The 19,106-nt window shown below is 46.7% G+C and overlaps 1 protein-coding gene across 1 annotated transcript in view; it reads left to right on the top strand.

Moving 5' to 3' along the window:
• SV2C (synaptic vesicle glycoprotein 2C) overlaps positions 5,739–19,106 on the top strand; it is a 216,719-nt gene continuing 203,351 nt past the window's right edge. The window contains exon 1 of the mRNA XM_018053697.1: positions 5,739–5,954. The gene's annotated coding sequence lies outside the window, so the exon portion shown is untranslated. The remainder of the gene's footprint in view (positions 5,955–19,106) is intronic.

The following is a 19,106-nucleotide window of genomic DNA, read 5'->3' as shown; positions in this document are numbered from 1 at the left end:
AATTTCTAGCAGAAAGGAGACTTATGGTTCATGAAGCTAAAATCACGGAAGTTCAAAATAGGAGATTACCCGGACACAGGGAAAACTGCTCCAAAGCAGGCACCACCTCCTTCAGGGCACATAAGACCATGTAAAATTTTATTTACTCTTGCTTGAATTTATTTTTCAATCAGTAATTATTTATATAGTCATTATATTATCATTATATAATTATCATCATTAATATAATTATCAATGGGTCATTAATAATTAATAGTAATGACTGTTGCCATTAAGCCTTTAAAATCTAAACAAATTGTAATTCATCTATTTAGGAGTTAGATTTGGTAGTATGATGGTATGAATTTTAATAGAATTCCAAGCCCATCTGTAAAATACAAAGAAAAGAGCTTTGTTAGTATTCTGTGTAAAACTGTGTTGTTCAACATATGAGTGCAGTTAAAAAAAAAAAGATGGATCCCTAAATCAAATCAGGATCCCAAAAGGAGGGAGTAAGATGTGTGAATATAGCAAAGTTGGATAGAAGGTTGATTGGTACCTTTTCAAATAGGACTGGTCATTCCTTGTAGTTTCTCATTGCTTACAAATATTTTTAAGCTTGCCTTTTATTCAAGTAAAATAAGAATTTTGGCCAATAATTGCAACATTTGGAGTCTTTTTTCAAAGGAAGGACTGAAGTTTCTTCTGTTATTCAGGCTTTCCCTCATGGTGCCATCCTTCCTTGTGTGTTCAGTTGTGTGCCTCTGATTTTCGTTAGAAACTTACTTGAGAGAGTTGTTTATTTGTTTGTATTTTAAGTCTAGGAGGAAGGAGAGCTCCTCCAAAACGTATGTTCATTTCCTTCTGCCAGTTCCCTGGGAAATTACTGGTCTAACACTAAATTGAATGCATAGTTCAATGGAAATTTGGAGTTTTTTACTTTCAAATAAAGCATTCTAAAGCACAGAGGCCCTTCGTCAAAGCTTGCTCAGGACTAAGAGTACTACTGATTGGAATGAACATCTTTCTGTATATTAAACTGGTAAGGATAAGGCAGGTTTAGAGGGCTTCCTTGGTGGCTCAGTAAGTAAAGAATCTGCCTGCAATGCAAGAGACCCGGGTTTGATCCTTGGGTCGGGAAGATCCCCTGGAGAAGAGAATGGCTATCCACTTCAGTGTTCTGGAGAATTCCATGGACAGAGAAGCCTTGTGGGCTATTATCCATGGGGTCACAAAGGTCGCAAAGAGTCAGATGACAGAGCAACTAACACTTTCACTTTCAAGGTAGGACTAGCATTTATGGAGCGGCATGAGTCTAGGAGCTGAAATTATCAGGAAAGGTGCAAAGTGACCTGGAGGTCTGAACATGAAAGCAACATTTAAAACTAATGGGTGATATAGCACAGGGAACTATATTCAATATTTGTAATAACCTATGGTGGAGAAGAATATGGAAAAAATATATATACATATATGTAACTGAATCACTTTCTGTACACCTAAAACTTAACACTACATTGTAAATTAACTGGACTTCAATTTTAAAAAGTAATGGGTGAAATAACCTGATAAGTTAAGATTCAAAGTTGCAGGTTTTAGAGAGAAAGGATGAAGAATGTTTTGGAAGCAGCAATAGGAACAAGAAGGATATCACCTTCCTACTTCCTGACAGTGATACAAGAACTGGAGAAGAAAAAAAAAAAAAACAGCCATCACTTGAGAGGGCTGTGGGGGAGTAGCCTCCTTGAGGGGGAAGCAGGCTTCCATGAGAGCAGGAAGTGAAGGGAACATGCAGAGAAGAGGGTGAGGATAAAGGACATCTGGCTAATGGTGGATTGTGCATTCCATAAGCCCGGGTCAAGGGTTTCAAGAACTGGGTAGGGAGAACAGGAAGAAATACAGGATGTGCTGAGCCTTATGAGCATTAGAGTGTAGGGGAGAGAAACACACTTGGAACTCCGGGGCTGCTTGTGATAACTGATATAAATAGGCATTAAAGACTTAATCAATCCTGAATGTTCATTGGAAGGACTGACGCTGAAGCTGAAACTCCAGTACTTTGGCCACCTGATGGGAAGAACTGACTCACTGGAAAAGACCCTGATGCTGGGAAAGATTGAAGGCCAGAGGAGAAGGGGACGACAGAGGATGAGATGGTTGGATGGCATCACTGACTCAATGGACATGAGTTTGAGCAAGCTCTGGGAGTCGGTGATGGACAGGGAAGCCTGGTATGCTGAAGTCCATGGGGTCACAAAGAGTCGGACAGGACTGAGTGACTGAACTAAAAGGTTTAATGAGATTAACATTAGGTTCAAAACATACAGTGTTGGGAAAATTCTGAGTTTTGGGAATATGAAGGGTGAGTGTCTATGTCTTGCTTTTGATCCTTGGTGAGGAAAGTAAGGCAAACTGGAGAGGTGTGGCCTCGGACCGAGTGTGTGAGGCTCTCTCTAGACTCCAGCTCTGGAAGCTAGAGGATCCTCTGAGCTTGCAGGAGCACCATCACGTAGAGCTAGTGCTCCAGGGCAGAGCCTGTGGAAAGCCTCACTCTGGTTACTAAAAGGGGAAGGGGACTATTCTGTGCCCACCCTGTGTTAGGCACTGTGCTTCTTGAGTATGTCATCAATTTTCATCAATATGGCATCTGTGCTGAGTAAGAATTATTTTTATTGAGCCCATTTTGTAGACATGAGGATGGATCTTTGATCTCCTTAGGTGTCTTTAACAACTTGCTTTATAGCATCACAAGCACCCACTACACGAAGGAATACAATTCCTGATTTGTAAGTGAGTAACTTTAGAACACTGGGATTTGTGGGGACAAGAATGGTGTTCAATTTACCTTCCATCAGCTCCTACAGGACAAGTGCTTTAAGGAAAGAAACATGTCTTTGGTATTGAAGGTGTGAAGACAACAGTTTTGAGTGCCTGATCCAACAGGCCAGGGGTCAAGAGGTACACTAGGTGAGACCCCAAAATGAGAGTGCCTGTGGAGGATAAGCCAAGGAGCCTCTGCGGACCATCATGTGAGTGCTTCAGACAGACAAGCTGTGCTCCAGAGACACAACATGAAAAAACCCTCCTCCAGCACTACCTGGTCTTAAATTGGCCATTTCCTGCAAACATACATTCAGGAATTTTCCTGTAGGAGCTGTTATCTTCAAGTGCATCAAGACATGAAAATTCAGCAGCAAGAAAAATTTATACACTCCTTTAAATATCTTCCATAGACAGCACAGAGGAATGATTTAAGGGAGAGAGAATAACAGAGCACACTGATCATTTTAAAGGTTTGTTTCGCAGTTTTTTAAACTTCTGTCACTGGGGACATAACCCATTATATCATAACATTTGGGGGGAAGTCCTCAAGAGGGTATCCACTTGGAAACCCAATGAATTACCAGTATATTTTTTTGCAAATGGGAGCTCAAAATTACACACACACACACACACACACACACACACACACACACACACGTAATACATAGGCAATCTGGGTAAGACATGATTTTTTAAATTTTTATAATTTTATTTCCAATACTGGATTTATAGGCACCCTCATGAGATGTATTTTCCTTCTGAAGGTAACAACAATAATTTTAGCCTATATGTCATGCTATGTCGCTTCAGTCATGTCTGACTCTGTGCAACCCCATGGACTGTAGCCCACCAGGCTCCTCTGTCCACGGGGTTCTCCAGGCAAGAAGAATGGAGTAGATTGCCATTGCCTTCTCCAGGGATCTTACTGACCCAGGGATCCAACCCGCATCTCTTAACCTGCATTGGTGGGCAGGTTCTTCACCACTAGCGCCACCTGGAAAGCCCCTTGGCCTATATGAAGTAAAGTGAAAGTCACTCAGTCCTGTCTCTTTGCAACCCCATGGACTGTACAGTCCATGGAATTCTCCAGGCCAGAATATTGGAGTGGGTAGCCTTTCCCTTCTCCAGGGGATCTTCCCAACCCAAGGATCGAACCCAGGTCTCCCACATAGCAGGTTGGGGGGAGGGGATTCTTTACCAGCTGAGCCACAAGGGAAGCCCTTAGCCTATAATTAACTTAAATAATTTGTTAATGCAGAAGGATCCGTGAAATGAAATGAGTATGCTCCCGGACTTTCATGTTGCCTGACTACTTTTCAGGAGCACGTATGGTTGCAAATTGCAAAATCTTTAACGGAAACAAGACCCAGGGAGGTTTTCAGGACCAGTGCATTGGAGAAGGAAATGGCAACCCACTCCAATGTTCTTGCCTGGAGAATCCCAGGGACGGGGGAGCCTGGTGGGCTGCCGTCTATGGGGTCACACAGAGTCGGACACGACTGAAGTGACTTAGCAGCAGCAGCGGCAGGTGAGGTTCTATGGTACACGGGAATCGTATCTTAAATTCTAGAGTACCCAAAATGGAGAGAAAGACAAGTGACAGGCCAAGGATTGATTGTATTTTCTTCCGTCCACAGTTATCAGGCATAGTGGCACAGACCAGCCGAACGCTCACATTACCGCACTCCCGAGGGTGAACAGCCTCCTGTGCCCATCACCCTCTCTGGGCCGCAGGCTGCCTCAGGTACCAGAGACCTTTTTTCCCCTCATGTAGTATTTATATTTATATCCACACATCCGTGCATTCAACCATCCAGGCACATTTACACGGATAGAGCACACTGGCAGATAGACTCTGTGTGTGTGTGATTTCCACTCACGGAAGCCTACACAGGCACTGTGCTTTGTCTCCTTTCAGGCCACCCGTCCCCTGAGCAGTGACCACCCGGAAGGCACCTGCCTCTGCCGCCGCAGATTCCCACCCCTCTGCAGTTCAGTGTGAGCGCGGAGCTGGTTGGGTTGGGAATAGGGGAAGCCTCCCTTCCCGCAGCGTGTAGCGGGCAGCATCGGAGATGGGGGGAAGAAGGGGCGGCGGCCGGAGGTCCAAGGGAAGCAACGCCCTCCTTTGCGCTGCATCGGTGGCCGCTCCAACCCTGGGTGTGGCCTTGTCGGGGCAGGTTTCTCCGGAGCTGCTGAACCCTGCCACTTTGAAATAGGGGGAAGGGGACTCCTGCTGGCGTCCTCAGCACTTCAAGGGGCGAAATGTTACTGAACATACGAATAAAATTCCCTTGGCTGTTAAAACATTTTTTTTTTTTAAATTATTAGGTAGCTTTCCCCCCAAAGGCCATTTCAGATGTCTGCCTGTGAGTCCGGCTGTCTGGCCCTACCTGGCATTGGGGTGACCCCAGGCAAAGTTTCCTCACGCCTGCTCCTGCTGCGCCCCAAGATTCGCCTCCACTTGTATGTCAGCGTGGGGGAGGCGGGGTGGGGCCACCTAGTCCGGCCTGGAGGCTCCCGCGGAAGCCGAGTCAAAGTTAAACAGGTCAGCCCCCAGGCCCCCAAAACACGAGGTGCGCCCGTTCCCCCTAGGCATCAGCGGGCTCCCACACTCGGGATTCCCTGCGGTCCCACCGGACAGACTCCGGGCGCCGCCCCCAGGTGCGCAACGCACCGTCACACCCTGTGACTAATTAAGGAATGGGTCCCGTTTCACCCTCCTACTGCGAACTTGACTTCTCCGAAAGTACCTGCGACTTGGGGGTGACCCTACCCGCCCCCATCCCGCGCCGCCGCCGCCGCAGCGCCCAAGACGCCGACTTCCCGGAGCGCGCTGGCCCGCCCCGCAGCGAGTCGTGCGCGGCTGCCGCCTCCCCCGCGCGCCGTGACTCCCTCCTCGCGCGCCGCTCGTACTCTCGCCACGCCGCCGCCCGGCACTGCAGCACCGGGGGGCGGAGGCGAGGCGGCGGAGGCGGAGGCCCGCAGCGTGCGAGCCCCGAGCAGCTCACCCACCCCGCCTCTCGCGGCTGACCGGCTCCGAGGAGTCGCCACTCCGCGCGCTGCGGGAGAGCGCGGCAGACGGAGGCGCCCCGGAGGAGCGAGGCTGAAGGCTTGACTCTGTCCTAGGAAGTGGGTGTCCGGCGGCTGGCGTGGTGAGTAGCGGACCCTGGCAGCGGAGACAGATTTTCCCGCCGCTACTTCTTGTCCCTCCGGGACCCGCAGGCCGGGCGCTGCAGCCTCGGGAACTTTTCGAGGCCTTTTAGAAAAAGCAACTTTGCCCCACCCGCCCACGGGGAGGTGGTTGCAGGTGCGCGGTGCTGCCCGGCCGGCCGGATGCCTTTGCGGGAGCAGGACCGAGGAAGTAGGGGTAAAGCAGACAGAGTGACCCCCGGTTGCCTGGGGTTGGTCTGGGGGAAGCGGGCTCGCTTTTTCCCGGATTCTCGACGGAGGTAGGTGGGCAGCTACGGCGGTTGTGGGGGCCGCGCCCGCGTTCTGCACGGACCTCCACTATCCTTTGCTTTTGTGATTCGATGGGTAGGAGGAGGCTGATTTAAAGCGAGCAGCTCGAAACCCTGGCCGGGTGTCCGACCGCGCCTCGCCGGTACCCCTGTACCGCAACCCTGCCTTGGGCTCAACTTTTTAGCCGGGAATCCCTTTGCAGACCGGCGGGCGGCGGGAGATCAGAGGCAGCCGCAGTGGGCGCTGCGGAAGCCTGAAAGAAACACCTGAGATGTAAGGACTGTTCCCTCCCCCCATCCCCAGATCTTCGAAGCCCGGGTCTAGGGTCCGCACGAGAACGAGCGAGGGCTGGAGAGCCGGGAAACCGGCGGGGCTGTGTCTGCGCTGAACCACACTGTGCCTTCATTCAGTAAAAACCTACTGAGCACCTGCTGTGCGCCGGGCGCGGCGAGGGAGCTCCACTGGTGTGAAGCTCCGCGGGGAGAGGGGCCGCCGCGTGTAAATAAGCTACCGAAGTGATTTCAGGTGCTGAGAAGGGCGGTGGAGGCGATTCCTCCACCTCACTGATCCCTTCTCTTGGCGGGCTCTTCCCCCCACCCCCCGCCCCGCCCCGCTTCTGGGTTCTAGAACTGGGAAGACTTTGCTCCAGCGTGCCGAGGGGACAGCCTGGGGCTGGGCGCACCAGGACTACGAAATACGGTGATGAACTTGGCTGGGGGCAGCGGGCACCCCGCCGCAGAGGCTCAGCCCAGAGCCTTCGTGTGGGCGCGCGGGGACCCGCGGCGCCCGGCGCGCGGGGCCGGAGAAGGAGGGGCTGAGTCACACGGGCTGGAGGTGCCGCCGGGACGGCCCGAGCCGGGGCGGCGGTGGGGGGCGGTGGGGGGCGGTGGGGGGCGATGGAGGGCGCTCGCGTCACTGGCTGCGTGTGCTGGTGATGCAAATGCGGGCCCGCGGGCGGGGGCGAGGGCGGGGGGTGCGGGAGGCGGCGGAGTCTCCGTCTGGGAGCGCGCGTGTGTGCGTCAGAGGCTCTCGGAGGATGGATGTCCTGCGGCGCCCCCGGCGCGGGCCGCGGCGACCAGGGGAGGCGCGCGTGGAGGCGGGGAGCGGCGGGCTGCGGCGGGGGCGGGCGGCGAGGGAAGCCCCGCAGGGCCCCGGCGGCGGGCCGGCCGGCGGCTCCGCAGTGCACCGCAGTGCCGCCAAGGCGCCGCAGCGGCCGGAAGCTCCCCGGGGACCGGGAAGATGCAGCGTCTTTTAAGGCGCTGCCACAGGGATTCCCTGACGGCCTCCTCCCTTCATTCTTAACCGACTGACAGGGCGAGAAGGAAAGTTGCTTCCGTTCCATTCCTATCCTTAATCCTGGGGGAGAATTGGGTATTAATCCGGCATCCGCTCATTTTCAGTGGCCAGTTCCGAAAGGCCTCGTGCTCACGGCCAGTTTTCCTGTGAAAGCTTTGATGTTGAGGTTCTTCGGATTCTGTAGCGCTGATCCATTCCTTCACCGTTCTTCAGTTTTGTTAGGAGGCCCGGCCTCTAAGTGGAGCTTGAGAAAGGCTTGCAAAACAATGTGCCCACATTCTTCCTAAAAATGTGTTGAAAACCGTACTGCAAGTGCATTCTTTGGTAGAGAATTAAAAGCCCAATCCACATTTCATTCTGTGTATTAACAACAGCAGCAAAAAAGGACCCCACTTTCTGGAAACCTAATGGCAAAGATTTTTCTACCGGCTTTCCGGAATGAGCCCACATCGGCAGGATGTGTGGCAAAAGGAATGAAGGGGGTGATGGAGTTGAGGGGTTAGCGGGAGAGAGGAGGGAATGCAGTTATTAAAGAGAAGAGAGTTAAAGGTCCTAGTCCCATTTTCCCCAAGTATTGTGTTATGTCGCTACCTTATGTTATGGGCAAGTGACTTACCCTTTTGGGTTCATCCTCCGTGTTTGAGAAATGTGAAAAATAGCTGAGACTAGCTCTTATTAAAAAGTTGTTTTGAGGATAAAAGAGAGCGTCTCAGAGTTCTGGACGTACATATTCTGTATGAATGGAAAATATAAAACAAAATCCCTTTAAGGAAAGAGAAAAAAAAAAGGTCTGGCGACTTCCTCCAGCACTGTTCCTTTAATGACATTTGGCCTTCAGTGTCAGCAAATGCAGACAATAGACTTTTCCTAGCAGTCTAATATAAAATCAAATGCCATTAGCTGCTGGCTGGCTGGAGGAGGGGGGCAAGGGAGAGAAAGCTTTGGATTGCATCTGAGTGTTTTGGTAATGTAGTGGAGAAATTAAATTTTTTTTCATGACCCAATGACATTTGAAAGTAGCATTGGGTCTGAGCAGCACACTAGCCTAGGAGCTTTTAGGTAAAAATCCTCCTCATTATTGATGCTGTCATATTCTGTAAGTGTGGAAGGTCCCTCAGAAAACAGAATGCAGTTTCCACCCTCAAGGCAATTACTGCAGAGACATCAAAATGTGCAGTATATTACCTGACCACAAGTACCGGAAAATCCATTTCCTATAATTAGGGATATTACCTCTTATTCTGAGATAAGACTTTTTGATGACATATTTCATGAATAAAAATATCTGATGTGTCAGAATGCCTTCCAAATTAGGTCACTGTTGTTATTCATGTTACCCATGCATAATGGTAGACTCCTGTGAAGAGTAAAAGTTAAAATGTCCTTTTAATACTATGCAGCTATATCAGGAGAAAATCTATGATTCATCACTGCTTCTTGGTTCCATGTTGCTGAGGTTTCTGTCTGAGCCATGGTTTATGACATGGATACCATTATTCATTTAACACAAACGCATCATTTCGATAAAGTCTGTTTGTAAACCTAAGAGAGGCAGCCCCCCACCACCATCAACTTCATGCAGCTTTGGTACAACGTTGCTCAATTAATTTGAGTTTTACTTTTTAAATTCCATCTCTGTTGAGTAGCCAGTGTAAAATGTTGCAGTGGATAAAATTGGAAGCTTCTTCTTTTTTTTTTTTTGACATAGCTGAAACAAGGGAGGATGAAGTTACTGTTTTAATTCTTGCTGGAATGAGGGTATAAAGACACTATGTTGTTTATCTGAAACACCCCTTGTAATTAGGAAAGGTCGGTAGTCATTATATATCAAGTGGTTTCCCTGGAAGGAAGTGAACAAAATGAGATGAACGAAGAGGGCTGGTTTGGATGGTTTGGTTCTTTCTGGTTCTAATGTTCTTTCCCTCCATTAAATATAAGAAATATAAAATACATAATATTTTAAATTTGAACTTTTCTTATAAATAGAATATGAGTTTTTTTTTTATTAACTCATTGAAATTTTGCATGGGACCATGGTCTGTGTATTTGTAATTAGTCTGTTAGATTTTGTATTATGCCATGAGGGGTATGAGTTAAAACATTTAAAAAAGACCAGAGTTGAAAACTGATAATCTCCGTTTAATGTAAAGTGGATATTGAGTTCGATTTAATATGACCACACTTTGAATGTTTTCTCTTGACCACCTAAAGTGCAGCGTGCCTGCTGTATCTTTTCCTGTGGACAGTAGGTGATACAAATGATGTAGACCAGACACTGTAAACTGTATTGATGGGTTTTAGTCTTTGTATAGCACTCAGGCCCTCTTATAATTTAAGAGCATGATGAGATTTATGACAAGTTAGAGTGCTTTCTCCTGTCACTTACCATTCTTTGAAAACCCTGTGAACTAGAAATCCTAGAAGAGTCTAGTGGGTCAGAATTCTAGAATAGGAATGTGCTCCCCTAGGTCGCTGGTCCAAGTGGAGATTTCTGAGCCCCATCCCTGCTGCTGCTAAGTCACTTCAGTCGTGTCCAACTCTGTGCGACCCCATAGACGGCAGCCCACCAGGCTCCCCCGTCCCTGGGATTCTCCAGGCAAGAACACTGGAGTGGGTTGCCATTTCCCAAAGGAGTGGTTTCCTGGGAGGCCCAGAGTGTGCAGTTTGTCAGGCTCTGTCCCGTGGGTTGGATGCTGTCGTTTGGGGACCACAGTTGCAGGAACTCTTGAACTAGTACTTGGCCATGCAGCAGGGACCCGGAACGCGTGGGCTCTCCAAGCTGTGTCCTTCTCTTCGGTACTGATGGAATGTCTGCTTGAAACTCTCAGAGGGATCGCATTCTAGCTTGGCAAGGCAGGTTTCAAGATGGCTGGCTTCTTTGGTAAGAGGCAGAGGCAGAGGCAGAGTGAAGTCTGTGTTTGGGAAGGACTCTGTGGAGACAGATGAGCGTAGGCAGAGGAAGCATGATATACACGGGTCTGTCTACTGGCATAAAAACTGAAATCCTTGGCCTTCAGTGTCTGCAAGGCTCTGGGTGGTCTGGCCCCAGCTCACTTCTGTGACCTCGGGTTACATAACCCCTGAACCCCTCCCATCCTACCAACGTTCAAACACCAGTCTTTTCCTGCAACCTCATCACTTGCTCCAGCCTGCCTTCCTCACATTAATGCCTTATGTTATTTAGGTTGCAGTCCAGTCTTCCCTTTCTGGAGAAGCCTCCTGAACCTCTTTTGTGAGGTTAAAATGCCCTCCCCCATCACAGTGTACTTTTCCTTCTCCATAAGGTTGTCAGAGAAAAAGAGCATGCTCAGTTAAATTTCAATTCATTTTTAACACAAATGTCTCAGATATTCCATGAGACCTATTAAGCATTATTTATATGAAATTTCAATTTATCCAGGCATTCTGTATTTTTATTTGCTAAATCTGGCAACTCTGTTTATAAAGTTCATTAATTTTACATTTCCTTTTTTAAAAAAATGAGATTCTTTCATGGATAGCTCTCTCTCCTGACTAAGTTGTTAAACTCCAAGAGGCCATGGACAGGACTAGGGAGAGGTGGTTGGTTTGTCTTGCTGTTTTCTCCCTAGAAGGAGCTCAGTAAACATTATCAGATGAATTAATGAGCTGTTTGAGAAAAATGGTGTAACCATAGACAAGTTTCTTAACCTCTCAGAGCCTTAATTTCTTGAGCTGTGAAAAGATGATTTTTATATCTACTTTTTAGGGTTGTGTGTGGAGGTTAAATAGGAAAAATAGAATAAATCTCCTACCTTGTAGGCAGTGTACAGTAAAAGGTACCTTTTCTCTTCTCCCAATGTTTGTCTTATAAAATGAACGGGTTCCTTTTCAATATATGAAATCCTACTTCCTTTTATTGCAATGCAATCCTGAATGTTTCCGGACTGTTGACCAAATGCAGGGTGCTCTGGAGACTTACCTATGCATTTATAGGCACCCGTCTGGTGAGCAGTGACTCCTGGGGCTGGTTCATGGGCCTGTGGTGTGTGTAGTCACAACAGGGTCTCACACTTGTGTGTGTGTGTGTATGCTCAAGCATGTCCAACTCTTTTGTGACCCCATTGACTGTAGCCTGCCGGGCTCCTCTGTCCATGGGATTTTCCAGGCAACAATCCTGGAGGAGGTTACCATTTCCTTCTCCAGGGGATCTTCCTGACCCAGGGACCGAACCCACGTCTCCTGTGTCTCCTGCATTGGCAACCGAATTCTTTACCACTAGCGCCACCTGGGAAGTCCTAGGAAGGGTCTTTTGTTTGATTTATGCTCTGCTCTCACCTTTTGAAATTCTTTGAACAAAGCATCCCCCGTTTTCCTTTCACACTGGACCTTGCCGTTACGTTGTGTGTCCTGGTAACCCTTGCACGTTTGTATGCAGCATGGACGTGAGGAGTATTATATTTTGTCTTTATAATGACCCTAGGACCTTGCATTACTCAGAGAGCTTGTGATTTTCCTATAGCTTATAACAGACTGAACCAAATTCAGTGTCCTTTGCACTACTCCCTGACTGTCCTCAGCTGGTTATGACCTGAAGGTGTAACCATATCTTTGACTAAGCACCGGGAGCTTTGGAAGAACTAGTTTAAGGTCTCCTATCCGTCGGTCACCTTCCCTTCCCCTCGCTGCTCTTGCAGTTGCTGAACCAGGGTCTCAAAATTCCAGGTCTGCCTTTTAGGAAAACCAGGACCACCAGCAGCTGTTTTAGGCAGGTATTTCCTCCACTATTCAGGTTTTAAAATCTGCAGGTTCACCCAAGATAAATAGTCATCTTGGAGGCTTGCAGGTTTTCTAAGAGAAGTATCTGAGATGTTTGTTCTTTGCTGTCAGTTACTCAGCTGAGTCACACAGCACTGGGGCCTCTGCGGCAAGGAACAGCCATGCATTTTCGCAGTAGGTAGAGACGGTGACCCACTTTGTCATGTCAGGCTCTGACTAGCAGATCCGCTGGAGAAGGGATAGGCTACCCACTCCAGTATTCTTGGGCTTCCCTTGTGGCTCACCTGGTAAAGAATCCACCTACAAGGTGGGAGACCCTGGTCTGATCCCTGGGTTGGGAAGGTAACCTGGAGAAGGGAAAGGCTAACCACTCCAGTGTTCTGGCCTGGAGAATTCCATGGACTGTATAGTCCACGGGGTCACAAAGAGTTGGACATGACTGACTTTCAGTTTCACAGCCTGTTTTAAGATGTACTCATCTTAATATTACTTTTTTTGTTTAGTAGTTCTAAGCATACCATTTTTTCTTCATGCCACTTTTTCTGCTCATGTGTGTTTGTATTTAAGAAGTGACTATCCAGTGATTCCTTGGAGCCATTCTCAAATTTGCCCTCATATTCTTATTTTCAACACGTGACAGCATTGCCCCAGTTTACACCCATTAAATACAGTATGAGCTGCATTGAACACACAAGTAATATAAGTATAAATATTATTTTTTGAGTATCCAATTAAATCTGCGGCCTGGGTTTCCTGTTGGCCACATCAGTGTGGTAGAATTATAGACCCACAGCCATTTCTCTGCTCCTGGATTTCTCACTGTTTCTTTGCATCCTTGGGGACACTCCTGTGGTCCTCATCCCTAGTACCCTGCAGCAACATCACTGCAGCATTGCCAGAGCTGCCTCCCTATGCCCAGGATGGCCTGGCTCCAGTATTCCAGAATCCGCCGGTTCCGCCACGTACTCTCTCGCTGTCCCTGGGGAGTTTAGAGAGTGTGTGAAAGCACGTGGGCTGGTGAGGGGACACTTCCAGTGACACAGCGTCCTGTGTTCACATTCACTCGCCCCCCGCTGATGACAGCCTGTTGTCCTAGATTATAAAGAGTGGATCTGAAATTGCCTTTTGCTTGGGATGAGTCCTGTCCTGGGAGACATCTTAGTCCTTTCCTTTCAGACATACTTCATGGTCTCAGAATGTTCAGATAAATCTTCTCATTTTTGTAAGGCGGCTTATGGCATCGTTACCCGCAAGAGTGAAAACCTGTCAACAACTTAAATGCTCATCAGAGAATGATCACATCAATTATGGTGCATTTAGATAGTGAAATACTACACTGCCCGTGAAACAACTGAGGCGAACCGATGTGTACTGGAACTATTTTTGAAGTTATGTTTTAGTTAAAAATGTAGCAATTTATTAATATTAGCCAGAATATGCAGCATGTCAGTATTAAAAAATTAAGGTATGTTAAAAAGTCTAGAAGGATAAAGAGATCAAACTGTTATCTTTGGGGGAAAAGATGGAGAGGATCGGACACTTTTGCTTGAGGTATTTCTCAGTCATTTTGAGTTTTCAGCAATAGGCACATATTACCTTTTGTAATTAAGGCATCAGTAAAGGTGGTAAAGGTTAATTTCAAGGTGTCCCTGTGATGCTATTTCTCATATGTATCTAAATAAAGATAAATATGTCCCAATGTTTAAGTGGTAGGAAGCCATGCTGGTTTTTCCTGTGGATGTGTTTCCAGTTCATGATACCAGTAAGATAATCAGAATTTTGAGAACATAAGTTAGTTTGGTTCTGTATTAAACTAGTTTCATTTTGAGTGAACAAAGGCACAAACCTATAAATGTTCGATACAGTAGCCTGTAAGAAGGACTCCGGGTTGCTGACCTAGGTTGTTAAAGCTGAGGCCCTCCCACCTCCCTCCACCCTTGTTATCAATAAATATGTGTCCAATAATGGCACCCCACTCCAGTACTCTTGCCTGGAAAATCCCATGGATGGAGGAGCCTGGAAGGCTGCAGTCCATGGGGTCGCTAAGAGTTGGGCACGACTGAGTGACTTCACTTTGACTTTTCACCTTCATGCATTGGAGAAGGAAATGGCAACCCACTCCAATGTTCTTGCTTGGAGAATCCCAGGGACAGAGGAGCCTGGTGGGCTGCCGTCTATGGGGTCTCACAGAGTCGGACATGACTGAAGCGACTTAGCAGCAGCAGCAGCTGTCATAAGCTAGATTAACAGGCTGTGCATTTTACTTTGAGGAACGTTATTTATTGTACTGTTGTTCTTCAGTCGCTTAGTCATGTCTGACTCTTTGCAACCCCATGGACAGCAGCACGCCAGACTTCTCTGCCCTTCACCATCTCCCAGGGTTTGTTCAAACTCATTTCCATGGAATTGGTGATGCCATCCAACCATCTCATCCTCTATTGTCCCCTTCTCCTCCTGCCCTCAATCTTTCCCAGCATCAGGGTCTTTTCCAATGAGTCAGCTCTTCGCATCAGGTGGCCAAAGTATTGCAGCTTCAGCATCGGTCCTTCCAGTGAATGTTCAGGGTTGATTTCCTTAAGGATTGACTGGCTTGATCTTCATTCTCTACTGTGACTGTGTATTTGATGGGCCTGGAGGTTAGCGCTTTTTTAATCTTCTCTTCTCATGGACCTGGCATGCCCTCCCTCCCACCATCTCTCCTCCCCCTGCTCTGAACATCTGCACATTGGTTCACGGCAAAGGCTCCTACCTGTCCTCCAAGCCTCAGCTTGCAAGTCACTTTTCATGACCCTCCACAGCAGAGTTAGGGCCCCTTTCTCTGCCTCTCCCAGTCCCCTTGGAGCCATGCAATATGAGTTCTTCTCATCCTGTGCCATTGTGGCCCCTCCACTGGAGCTGATTCCCTTAACTCAGGAGTTCCTAGACTCTGAGTCCCCTGAACTTCAAGGCAAGAGAAACTTTGGGATCTTTGTAACTCCTGGCACTGGACACATAGGGGCTAAAAATATTTTTAATTATTAAAAAATGTTTTTTAATTGAAGTATAATACACAGAAAAGTGTGCTTTTTAGAAGGGTATGGCTGAATTGATTTTTATAAACTGAGCACGTGTTTTTAAACAACACCCAGATCATGGAGGAGATGGCACCCCAGAAGCTCCTTGGATGTCCATTTTAGTTATAACCCACTTCTGTTCTGATTTCAGTCCTTTGGAGGTGCTTAACATAGCTCTCCCTTAATTTAGTTGCTCAGTCATATACGACTCTTTGTGACCCCATGGACTATAGCCCACCAGGCTCCCCTGTCCATGGGATTCTCCAGGCAAGAATACTGGAGTGGGTTGCCATTCCCTTCCCCAGGGGATCTTCCCAACCCGGGGATCAAACCCAGGTCTCCCTCATTGCAGGCAGATTCTTTACTGCCTGAGTCACCAGGGAAGCCCCAACTCTCCCTAACCTGCCCAGACGCCTTGTTTTTTCATGCCCACCATCAAAGAAACTGTTTGACAGACCCTTTCAACTGCTGAAGTACCTTAGAACGTCACGGCTGTACCAGAATGCTGTCTCTAGACTCCCAGACATCCCGTCTACAGTGTGCTAGAGTCAGAGAAGGTTTGTTCCACACTGCTGGCTGCAGGGCAGCTCTGCCTGAGGTCTACGTCCCCCCTGGGCAGTTCTGTCGTTTGACAGCTACTCATACCGGATTCTGTAAGTTTCCTTCTGTTTCTAACTTGCTGAAATTGAATGTGTGTGGAATTTCATCTTCTGCTTTTAAGCCTCTGATTAATTACAAAATCATTTCTTTTTAATAGATAAAGGCTCTAGAATTTTAGAATTTCTATTTCTTCTTGTGTCAGTTTTGGTAAGCAGCCTTAAAAAAAAAAATTGTCAATTTTAGCCAGGTTGTCAAATTTATTGCATAGTTAGTACAATTTTACAATCATTACTTTGTTTTTATTTTGTGAACCCTATGATTCTTGTATCTAATTGTATTTTCTTTACTCCTTTGGCTAGTATAGGCTTAGTCAGTTTTTTGTAAAGATTCTAGAAACTTTATAGGGTCATGCAGTGTTATCTGAAGGTCTTAAAAAATACATATGAATTATTTAAAATGAGTCCTTAGCCCATTTGAACCTGTAATCATTGCCTGTGATTATATGCAATTTTTAAAGCTCACTGTTTCTTTTATTTATCATTGAATAACAGCCCTAAAAATTCAGAAGGTTAGCAAGTAGATAGAATGATAGATACATTTAATTAATTTTTAAAATGTATAAATGATAGGTTTATAGATGATACCAAGTTCTCCGAAGACAAAAATGTTGACAAAAATGAAATACTTATGGGCTTTCTGTGGGCCTACTGATTATTTAACGATATCTGTGTTTGTAATCTGAAAGGATAAAGGAACCCCTTAACTTGAGTTTTGAGGACAGGGATTTTATTTGTGACAGCCATGTCAGGTCCTCCTCATGTCTCTGCCTGCTTTACGTGAATTTGTCAGATTATGGCAGACTTTGCCTATTCTGTCCTTCAGGGTGATTGCAGGGGAGAGAGCTCATGAGACTGGCATTGGGGTGATTTATTGCAGGGCTCTCCCAATACCCAGTGGCTCCTACAGCCAGTGACGAGCATTGTGTTTGTATAGCACCAGTTAGCTCCTGCAGGTTCCCTGGGTTCCACCCAGTCTTTCTCCCACATCCTGTCCAACATCACAAATTTCTTATTGACGTTTCTATTTCTGCTTTAACCCTATTTGCCTCCCCTGTGCTAGGTGGGCAAGTAGGTGCCAGACATTTATTACTAAGTCACGCTGCCTTACCAGCCACTCTAAAAGTTAGTAACTGAAAGTAATAATCATTTCTTTTCATCCATGCATCTGTAGATTGACTGAGCGCTGGCTGATCTAGGTTGACCTCTGTTGGGTTTTCTCCAAGTCGCAGGTTAGGTTCAGGTTTTTAATCCTCCTTGGAATGATTGGCTATCAGTTCGCATTTCTGCATGGAGATGGCCTAAATACAAGACAGGTGAGTGGGAACATGTGATGCCTCTTAAGGCTCGGCTCAGAACTGGTAACTTGTCCCTTCAGTCTGCATTCTGTGGACCAAAAACAGAACGACAGGAGCGCTCCCTGTAACAAAGCATTGCCTCATGTGCTGTACAGCTTTCCAGTATTGTCATAGGTATCTACGTAGGTGAAAATTTTGTTGCTTGTAATTTAAGCCTGCTGTGTGTGCTTAGTTGCTCAGTCGTGTCCGACTCTTGCAACACCGTAGATTGTAACCTACCAGGCTCCTCTGTCCGTGGGATTACTCCAGGCAACAATACTGGAGTGGATTGCCATTTCCTTCTTCAGGGCATCTTCCCCACCCAGGAATCAAACCCAGGTCTTCTGCACTGCAGGTGGATTATTTACCGACTGAGCTACAAGGGAAGCCCCAATTTAAGCCTAGACCTTTTTTGTTGTTGTTGTATATATAAGCACAAGTATTTTATATGGTTTTTACATACAGTATATTTTCCAGGAGTGAAATTACTTGTAAATCAAGGGAAGATTCTATGTTTTATATAAAATTTTACCAAGAGTTGTTCATCATTTCCAAAGGTCACATCACCAGTACTAACAAAACACTAGTTATGATATTTACGTTGCTAACGGATGGTGGTTTAGTCACTGATTTGTGTCGAACTCTTGCGACCCTATGGACTGTAGCCCTCCAGGCTCCTCTGTCCATGGGATTTCCCAGGCAAGAATACTGGAGTGAGTTGCCATTTCCTTCTCCAGGGGATCTTCCTGACCCAGCGATCAAACCCGAAACTTCCTGTGTCTCCTGCATTGCAGGCAGATGCTTTACCACTGAGCCACCAGGGAAGCCCAAGTTGCTAATAAGCTCACCTCTATTTGTCTCCGTTAGTATTGTCTGCGTTCATGGTGACCACATTTAGAAGCAAGCATCTCTTGTCTTCATCTTGTAATCTAGAGCTGCTACACTGGGACATTTACATATTTTAAAGCATAATTTATTATTTCTTTGAATTTTACTTATTACTGTTAGGATGTTATATAGATATTTAAATTTATGTGTGCAGACAGGTTATTTCATCTGTGAAAAATATTGAATAAGGCATTGCAAAATATGTAATTAGTAGGCACTGTTGGACTGCTCTAGATTCTCTATGTTTTAGCACTACGTGTACTAAGCCGATTTATATGCGGGGGGTTGGGAGGGGCAAGCTGTAACACAGGCGGCCTCTTCCATCTTCGCATTGTACCTGAGGGGAGTGTGCTCGTTCTGTGACAGCTGTCACATTACTCTGTAACAGGGGTGTGAGCTGGACCTGCCTAGAAAATTGGTGTGTTTGTAGAGCACATGCAAGCCTGTATCATAGTTCTATTTCTGAGGCTCACCCTAAATTCAAGCAGTCCAGGGCGTTGGCTGTGAAGGCACTGGGTTTCTGCCATGCCGCTCTAATCTTGATTAGTGATGGGTAAGACCAGGGGAGGCATGGAGGAGAGAAGGAGATGTGTTCCAACAACCGTGAGAGATGCCCGGCAGGAATCTGGTGGTTTCTTTCTAAACCTGTTTTTAAAACGTGTTATTTTCTGAGGCCACTGCCAGACACTGTGAGTGCCCTGCCAGAGTCTTCTGTGTATGAGAGGGGGAGCCTTCAGAATTGCTTCCAGAAGAGACTGACAAAAGAGGGAGTGAAAGCTTGGTGGCCTATTTTGGTCCGTATTTCAAAGATAAGAATATTTTCCTACCAACTGAAATTGGTGTAAGAGTAATTCAGAAGGAATAAATCAGAGGACATT

This window comes from Capra hircus, chromosome 10 (genome assembly GCF_001704415.2).
Source record: "Capra hircus breed San Clemente chromosome 10, ASM170441v1, whole genome shotgun sequence".
Lineage (NCBI taxonomy): Eukaryota > Metazoa > Chordata > Mammalia > Artiodactyla > Bovidae > Capra > Capra hircus.
This window is presented reverse-complemented; position numbering and strand designations above follow the sequence as displayed.